This window comes from Callospermophilus lateralis, unplaced genomic scaffold, assembly GCF_048772815.1.
Source record: "Callospermophilus lateralis isolate mCalLat2 unplaced genomic scaffold, mCalLat2.hap1 Scaffold_84, whole genome shotgun sequence".
Classification (NCBI taxonomy): domain Eukaryota; kingdom Metazoa; phylum Chordata; class Mammalia; order Rodentia; family Sciuridae; genus Callospermophilus; species Callospermophilus lateralis.
In genome coordinates, this window is record NW_027516477.1 from 1,271,729 (window position 1) to 1,281,529 (window position 9,801).

Sequence of the window (9,801 nt, forward strand, 5' to 3'; positions counted from 1 at the left end):
TCCCAATGTTGCATCCATAGCCCCTGATTTAAGCAGAATGTGCCTATTATTTATCTCCATTACTGGCCACCAACATTAATAAAAATCAGCTTAAGTTCTGAGCATGGAATCACTTCCTATAGATTCCAAGTTAATTTAAGATTGCCTAAATTGAAGGAAACATCCTTTCTCTGTCTCTGAGAAATGAGTTGGTTTTTCTGTGATACCCAGCTACAGCAATAAACAAAGATGATGCAGACATGAAGGTCCACAGCTAGTTCTTCCATTGATTACCTCCAGACATTAATTTCCAGTCTAATTGCTTTGGTTGGCACTTTCGCCTCAGTGGTACTTACATATGCCTACAGATCTGTTTGATCACAACTCTTGGGTTTTGAAATATTTAATACCCAATCAGTTCTAGAAATGTCCTTCACACCCCATCCAGAATTTCTGCAAAGGAATAAATATAATGTGATATTAAATAAAGTGAATTCCTAACCCACAGATCTCCTTAATAGTTTACCATCTTTGTAGTCCTGAATTATTTTCTTTGTTCATGAAACAATTGCTTTAGTAAGATCAAAATCACAACACACTTCCACATTTCATCTGGGTTCAATGAGCAATAAGAATATATTATACATAAGAGATGATAAAATTATATTTGCTTCATCATGAAAATTATAGCTTTCAGAAATTTTCTTCTATCTATTTAGCTGCATTTCTGTGATTCTTTAATTTTTAAGTGTTATTTTATACATTTTAAAAATAGTGCGTGCCAGCTTTTTTAAATGTTCAAATAAATGTACTACTTAATTTAAGACTGAATGTATGATGCTGTCTAGTTCTTTCAGCATTATGTGGGCATGGGCTTTGGATTGCTTACTCTTTGCACTTTATATATATCAAACATTAGTATTTTAGGTGTGAGATCTCATCTACTCAGCAGTTTTGTTCTCCCTCCAAAACTATTTTAATGGCAACATGTATTTTAATTGATTTATCAACTATCTTACAAGATATTAATCTTACTTTTTCTTGTTGAAATTGCTAGCTTTTAGAAAATGATTTTAAATTTAATACATATAAGCATGCATATCTAATATATATAACTCTAACATATACAAATGTATGCATACTTATGTATATACATAGTAAGTCAGACCAAATGGAAGTTTAAATATTCTGAGAAAACCACATTTTTTAGGTCTCTAAGTGACTGCTATTTATACAAAAATGACCAGTGCTCACATTTATCAAACAGAATATTACTACTAAAGTGATTGCTTTACAGAGAAATTAAGTTGAGAATTATCTAGAGAATTTGTTGAATGCTTTCAGAAAAACAATTCTCTTCCCTTTTTGTTTTTTACAAATTGAAGCTACTTCAGCCTGAGTTACCAAATAAGTTTTTTAAACTCTTCGTTCCACCATTCCTATAAGACAGCCTCATATATTAATCAGTTTGCAATGATGGTCCTTTGAGAATGTTATCTGAGTGTGTATTTAAGTGCAATAAGTAAACCTGACATTTATAGGAATAAAAGAAATAGATGTAAGTTAGGTTGGAAACTAGCTGAGTAGCCACAGATCCAACTAAAAGGCAAAGAATGTTGCTGTTAAAAGGAAGAAAGGAAGAATAGTGTTACTGCTGTGTGCTCAGTCCACTGCTGTGGTCACTCAATATGCCCTGTTCTTCCTTTTCTCCACAGAGAACACATTCTCATCCTAGCCCTAAACAAGAAAGACCAGAGTCTCATCCAGTTTCTGAATCCAACTGAAAGTCCCAGATCAGTGGGTGATGTGTTTTACATTCCAGCAAGTTCAGAGGCCCATCAAATATCCTTTCCTGCCTCCTATACCATACCTGATAAAGAATGGTAGAATATGATCAGAATCATCCTAATACAATTTTTTTTTTACTTAGAATATGGAAGATTGGGGGAAAAACCCCAAAACTCACTGATCCAGAGCAAAACTCTGTAGGTTAGAAACTGGAGAGATTTCTCCTCTCTTTGAGGAATTTGTCTATTATTTCTATGGTGTCTACATGATCCTTTAGGAATTTTTTCTTATTGAGTTTTTGGGGGAATTGCATTATCCAAAAAGAGAAACACAAGCTTGAATGGACAAAAGCTTTAGGGGTGATTTATTGGCCCCTAAATCAGTCCTCAGCCCCCTCCTCCAGCCTTTACTCTGTAAGGAAGTAAGCTGTGACAGCTGCATGAGCCCAGGAAGGCAAACCCATTGATGCCAACTGCTCTCTAACATGCACACATGGGGTCAAAATCTTCACATCAGTTGTCAGTTCCATTTGAGGATAATCATCATTAAGGATTTCTTCCTATCTTATTTCTTGATGTATAAACATTATTATTATTATTTTTTGCTATTGTTTACCATCCCTCAATTTAAGCCCTGCCACTTTGAAACCATTTGCAAAGGTGGCCATTGTGAGAACGCAACTGCCTTTGCCACTGAGTGGCTCATGTTTTAGAATATTTTTTCTGAGTCTCCTGAAAAGGGCTCTACGCAAGTAATCATACTTCCGGCTGTTTGGGGAGAAGAGCAGTTGAATTTTCCATTGTTGCGCTGCCCCAAATTCCTGAACTTACAGTAAATTGACAAAAAGTTCCCTTTAGCAAACTTTTTTCCCCCACCTTGGTTGTCAGCTTTGGAAATGGGAAGTGATTAATTTAATTAATTTATACTTGGCTGATCTCTTTTTTAGCATGTTGTTACATGGCATGGACAGCATATACCAACACCCAGACTTTTTCAAACACTCTCCTGGAGCCAGAGTCTTAGTATGTAACAGGTCTGACTTTCAAGTTATCATGGATAACAGGTTTGAAAATTCTCATTATGACATAATTACAATAACGTCACTAGATTCATTACCTTACCATTTCACCATTGCCACCACCTACTTTTAAGATTTTGTTAGAGTCCTGGCTGCGGGAGTCGAGACGTCGCCGCCGCCGCCGCCGCCAGCGGACGGGGCGGGGATCGCGGTGCCAGGTCTTCGTCAGCCCGCCCCCGCCGCCTCAGTCAGCCGTCCCAGGCTGGGCCCCGCAGTCATGGAGCGGGGCGGGCCCTCCCTTTTTGCCGTGTGAGGTGTGCCGTAGCCACCGCCTTAGCTTTCCGAGGCCTCCGGAACCTCCGCCGCCCGAAGCCCCTCGCCCTTGGCAGGCTGTCGCTGCCCTCTGGGCGGGCCTGAATGCGCGTCCGGTGAAGGTGCAGGCCCGGCGTCGCCGCTGCCGCAGCCGCAGCCGGGAGATGGTTCGGGCCTAGCGGAGACGGGACTGGAGCAACATGAACCGTGAAGACCGGAATGTGCTGCGTATGAAAGAACGGGAAAGGCGGAATCAGGAAATTCAGCAGGGTGAAGACGCCTTCCCACCTAGCTCTCCTCTCTTTGCTGAACCATACAAAGTCACTAGCAAAGAAGATAAGTTATCAAGTCGTATTCAGAGTATGCTCGGAAACTACGATGAAATGAAGGATTTCATAGGAGACAGATCGATACCGAAGCTTGTTGCAATTCCCAAGCCTACTGTACCACCCACAGCAGATGAAAAATCAAACCCAAATTTCTTTGAACAGAGGCATGGAGGCTCTCATCAGAGTAGCAAGTGGACTCCAGTAGGACCTGCACCCAGCACTTCTCAGTCTCAAAAACGGTCCTCAGGCTTACAGAGTGGACATAGTAGCCAGAGGACCAGTGCAGGTAGTAGCAGTGCCACTAATAGTACTGGCCAGAGGCATGACCGTGACTCATATAGCAGTAGCCGGAAAAAAAGCCAGCATGGATCAGAACACTCCAAATCACGATCTTCTAGCCCTGGAAAACCCCAGGCTGTTTCTTCATTAAGCTCTAGTCTTTCCAGGTCTCATGGGAATGATCATCATAGCAAGGAACATCAGCGTTCCAAATCACCTAGGGATCCCGATGCCAATTGGGATTCTCCTTCCCGAGTACCTTTTTCAAGTGGGCAGCACTCAAATCAGTCTTTCCCACCTTCGTTGATGTCAAAGTCCAGTTCAATGTTACAGAAACCCACTGCCGATGTGCGGCCCATGGATGGACAGGAGTCCATGGAACCAAAGCTATCCTCTGAGCACTACAGCGGCCAATCCCATGGCAACAGCATGACTGAGCTGAAGCCCAGCAGCAAAGCACATCTTACAAAGCTGAAAATACCTTCCCAACCACTGAATGCATCAGCTTCTGGTGATGTGAGCTGTGTGGATGAAATTCTTAAAGAGATGAGGCATTCATGGCCTCCCCCTCTAACGGCTATTTATACACCATGCAAAACAGAACCTTCCAAATTTCCTTTTCCAACTAAGGAGACTCAGCAATCCAATTTTGGCCCTGGAGAACAAAAAAGATACAATCCTTCTGCTAAAACTTCAAATGGGCACCAGTCTAAATCTATGTTAAAAGATGACTTAAAACTAAGCAGCAGTGAAGACAGTGATGGGGAACAGGACTGTGATAAAACAATGCCAAGGAGTATACCAGGAAGTAATTCTGAACCTTCACATCATAATTGTGAAGGAGCAGATAACTCCAGGGATGATTCTAGCAGCCACAGTGGATCTGAAAGCAGCTCAGGATCAGATTCAGAGAGTGAAAGTAGTTCCAGTGACAGTGAGGCAAATGAACCATCCCAGAGTGCATCTCCTGAGCCTGAACCACCACCAACAAACAAATGGCAACTTGATAATTGGTTGCATAAAGTGAACCCACATAAAGTTTCACAAGCGTCTTCTGTAGACAGTAACATCCCATCCTCTCAAGGCTACAAAAAAGAAGGCCGAGAACAGGGCCCTGGGAATAGCTACGCAGATCCAGGAGGGCCTAAGGAAACAAGTTCTGCTACTCCTGGACGAGACTCCAAAACTGTCCAAAAGGGATCAGAAAGAGGGTGTGGTAGACAGAAGTCTCCAGCACAGAGTGACAGCACAACACAGAGGAGAACTGTAGGCAAAAAACAACCCAAAAAAGCTGAGAAGGCAGCTGCTGAAGAGCCTCGTGGAGGCCTGAAGATAGAAAGTGAAACCCCTGTAGACATGGCTACCAGCATGCCCTCCAGCAGACACAAAGCAGCCACCAAAGGCTCAAGGAAACCCAATATAAAGAAGGAGTCTAAATCTTCCCCACGACCTACTGCAGAGAAAAAGAAATACAAGTCAACGAGTAAATCTTCCCAGAAATCGAGGGAAATCATAGAAACAGATACCTCATCCTCAGATTCAGATGAAAGTGAGAGCCTTCCTCCTTCTTCTCAAACTCCTAAGTATCCTGATAGTAATAGGACTCCTGTTAAACCCTCCTCTGTGGAGGAAGAAGATAGTTTTTTTCGGCAACGAATGTTCTCTCCTATGGAAGAGAAGGAACTCCTTTCACCCCTCAGTGAGCCTGATGACAGGTATCCACTTATTGTGAAGATTGACCTGAATCTCTTGACTCGAATACCAGGAAAGCCTTATAAAGAAACTGAAACACCCAAGGGGGGAAAAGAAAAATGTGTCATAAAAACACACCTGAGAGGCTCAGAAGCAAGCCTCAGAAAAAGTTTCCAACAAAGGCAAGAGGAAACATAAGAGTGAAGATGATAACCGAGCCAGTGAGAGCAAAAAACCCAAAACAGAAAAAAAGAACTCATCTGGCCACAAGCCATCCAGCAACAGAGAGTCATCAAAGCAGAGCGCTGCAAAAGAAAAGGAGTTGTTACCTTCACCTGCTGGGCCTGTTCCTTCAAAAGACCCAAAAACAGAGCATGGCTCTCAAAAGAGGACTATTAGTCAGTCATCTTCCTTAAAGTCAAGCAGTAATAATAACAAGGAGAATAGTGGCAGCAGCAAAAACAGTTCCTCTTCAGCAAAACAGAAGAAGACAGAAGGGAAGACTTCCAGTAGCTCCAAGGAGGTTAAGGAAAAGGCTCTAAATAGCTCCTCTAACTGTCCTCCATCTACACCGACTCCTGATGCTTCTAAGCCTCGGAGAACAAAGCTTGCCTTTGATGACAGAAATTATTCAGTAGACCATTATCTACAAGAAGCAAAAAAGCTAAAGCACAATGCAGATGCATTGTCTGATAGGTTTGAAAAAGCAGTATACTATCTTGATGCTGTGGTATCTTTCATTGAATGTGGGAATGCATTAGAGAAGAATGCTCAGGAATCCAAATCCCCATTCCCTATGTATTCAGACACAGTGGAGCTTATCAAATACACTATGAAGCTAAAGAATTACTTGGCACCAGATGCCACAGCTGCAGATAAAAGACTCACAGTACTTTACCTGAGATGCCAATCTTTGCTGTACCTGAGGCTCTTCAAACTGAAGAAGGAAAATGCTCTGAAGTACTCAAAGACACTGACAGAACACCTGAAGAATTCTTATAATAATTCTCAAGCACCATCACCTGGTTTGGGGAGCAAAGCCGTTGGGATGCCTTCCCCTGTTTCTCCAAAGCTGTCACCAGGCAATTCGGGAAATTATTCTTCTGGGGGCAGTAAGTGCTTCAGCAAGTGGCTCTTCAGTGACCATTCCACAGAAGATCCACCAGATGGCAGCCAGCTATGTTCAGGTTACATCTAACTTCCTCTATGCCACTGAAATTTGGGACCAAGCTGAAGAGCTTTCCAAAGAACAAAAAGAATTCTTTGCTGAACTGGATAAAGTAATGGGCCCACTCATCTTTAATGCAAGCATCATGACAGATCTAGCTCGTTATACCCGGCAGGGACTGCACTGGCTTCGCCAAGATGCCAAGTTGATATCTTGAACTGAACACATTCTTGTTGCCTCTGATTTTTCCACAACACTGTGTTACATCACGAAGGAAAACTGCCATTACACCACCTAGTCAACACTAAGAATGAGGAATGGTTTTCTCCTCCTTGGTTCATGTGTTGTTTATTACCCAAAGCCATTATATCAATTGACCCCTTTAATATTCCCAATGTGAAAAATTATTTAAATACTTTTAAATCTGCAGCATATTGATAAGATGGTTTTAGTGATCTATAATAAGATTGAAATTCCAGTTGCAATTCGTAACTAATCAAGTGAGATTCTATTTATTTTAATTTTTTTAAGTTCCCAGACTGGGGCTTGTTTAAAACTTAGTTATTTCTGCCTATAAATTTACTCTGTTGAATATTTAGCATAAATTTAATGTAGGTGTTTTTATTTATATATTTTGGGAGACTTGTTACCTATTGTCTTTTTGTGGTAGCTCTTCTATGAGTAAGAGTTGGTTCATCTAAAATAGGAACATGTTCTTTCTCTACCTACTACCTGATATTATTTCAAATCTTAACTGCAATTTTATTATTGTAAAATTTATGCTTAGTATTAAGCATTTCTTTCTAACACATGAAAAGTCACTTAAAGATGAGAAGATGGCATTTTATGTGGCTATAAAATGAAATGTGTCTGATTTGGTATGCATTATTTCAAAAACTGTGAATATGTTAACACTACAGCAATCACAAGGTGACCATAACTTGCATTTAATGCATTACAAAAGAGTAGGCAAACTTTCTAGGAGAAGCACATCATATTGAAGGGTTTCATAAAAAGACAATCTTAAGGAGACCCTGAGGGGTATACAAAATTACATACAAGAGGAAGTGAGGGGAAAGGAGGAAAAATATAAGGGGGGATAAATGAATTACAGTACAGGGGGTAGAGAGAGAAGAGGGGAGGGGATGGGGGAGGGGGGATAGTAGAGGATAGGAAAGGCAGCAGAATACAACAGACACCAGAATGGCAATATGTAAATCAATGGTTGTGCAACTGATGTGATTCTGCAATCTGTATATGGGGTAAAAATGGGAGTTCATATCCCACTTGAATCAAAGTGTGAAATATAATATATCAAGAACTATGTAATGTTTTGAACAACCTACAATAAAAATTAATTTAAAAAAAAGGCAATCTTAAACTTTAAGAATTTTATTAAAACCATGTATTCTCTTTTGTTGCTTATTCTTTGACACAATTGAAGCAGATTAAGTTAATCTTGAAAAAGGCATGATCCAACTCCTGAGGGTTTCTGCCTATGTCTCTTTAATTGATAATATTCGAAGGTTAAAATCTTTCTGCAGATTTTTCCCCTATACTAGATTGTAATGCTCTGAAGTGAGCATTGGTAACTGATGTGGGAATGGCCTGCAGCTGTGGTGTGTGTGGTTTTGCTATACAAGTTACAGTTCTAATGCCTGATGTAGAGATAATGAATTTCTCCTTCTTAAAGGCCCTCATCAGTGATGTATTTTTCTGATAGGATCAGAAAATTCATACTAGAAAAGTGCCACCTAACTTGGTTTAATGTCAGCTCTCTTGGAAAAGGGAGGAGAGCTGGGATAGAGCTTAAGATGCCAGCTCTGTAAGAATTGTATATCAATGTTCCTTTCCCTACAAGGTGCATATAGGAGTCGAGGATGAGAGATATACCCTCTATACTTTGTTTTTACTGCCCCTATCATGTCTGGTGTGCCTTAAATATTACTTTTAAATGAACACTCTGTGGATTGTTTACAGAAGAAGTTTTACACTAGGACCAGATTGTCAATACATGGTTGGTCCTCTGTAGTAATAATGTTGAATTCTTTCATTTAAAATAAAACTTCCTTTACGGACATAAAAAGATTAATTCAGAAAAGCTAATATGTTTGTACATGACTTAGTCTAACCAATTGGGTAATGCTGCTTCAAGAAGTGCTTTGTACTCCTTATTCCAAAAACAAATACATCCAACTCTGGGGGTGGGGAGGGGGGAAAGCTTGCCCTACTCTTTGTAGATATTGCTAAGGTTTGAAATGGGAAAGGGGAAAGAAGGGATAGAGAATCTCCCAGTGAATCCTCTGCTTGGGTCTCTCTTAACGTTTATTTCTGAAGCTAGTGAACTTTCATTGTCCTGTGGCCTCATATTTATAGAGCTTCTTAACTGTTTTGTACCTCAAGTTATTTTTACATATCTTTGAAGATTGAGATTATGAATTATGTTGAATTTAACCTTTTCCCTTGGAGAATTTGCCTCTGATATCTTTCAAATTTAATCTTAGTGTATTCTAGGAATAGTTTTCCTTATGGACAACTTCTCAGCTGTTGTGATTAGTAATTTAGTAAGAAATAACAGATGTTAATCAAGTATGTATGTGTTCTGTCCTCCTCTGATTTCTTTGACTCTGATTCCTTAATTTGCAGTGATGTCTTAGAAGTGGAACAAGTATCCTCTGGGCTTTTTGACTTCAGCAACAACAGCCAGTGAGGCATCTCTTAAGTTCCAGTGCATTCTAGTCTCTTGTGTGTCCTGAAAGGTAGCAGGAGCATTTCTGGGGTCACACTGATATTTTCTCAAAGCAGAGTTTCCTATGTGTTATGGTGCTGCTCTAAGATGTTTCTTTTTAAAACTGTTAATTCTTGGAGAATGACTTGTTCAACTTTTTCATGTAGAGGGTTTTTTTTCCTTTTCTTTTTTCTACCAGTTGGTAGTGGGCAATGGATCAAAATCCTATCCTAAATAATTGAATTTTTAATGTCATAGTCTGAGAAAATACCGCTCCCTTTCCTCAGTCATTTCAAATGTTCTGTGTCATCTGCTCTAGCACATACTTTGGACTCCATTACAGGTGACCATTTCTCCCTCCTCAAAAGGTGAGGCATCCTCAGTGTTTTCTAATCATTTTAAACTGAATTTGACAAGCAGCTAAAAACAAACTTAGTCTGAGACTTTTGCTTAATATATAGTTATAGAAGTAGCAACTATTTTGAAAATTACTGTTGACTGCTCTTTA

General features: G+C 40.1%; 1 pseudogene; it reads left to right on the forward strand.

Moving 5' to 3' along the window:
- Nucleotides 1-3,226: 3,226 nt before the first annotated feature.
- Nucleotides 3,227-6,876, forward strand: LOC143641095 (AF4/FMR2 family member 4 pseudogene; annotated as a pseudogene).
- Nucleotides 6,877-9,801: the final 2,925 nt, after the last annotated feature.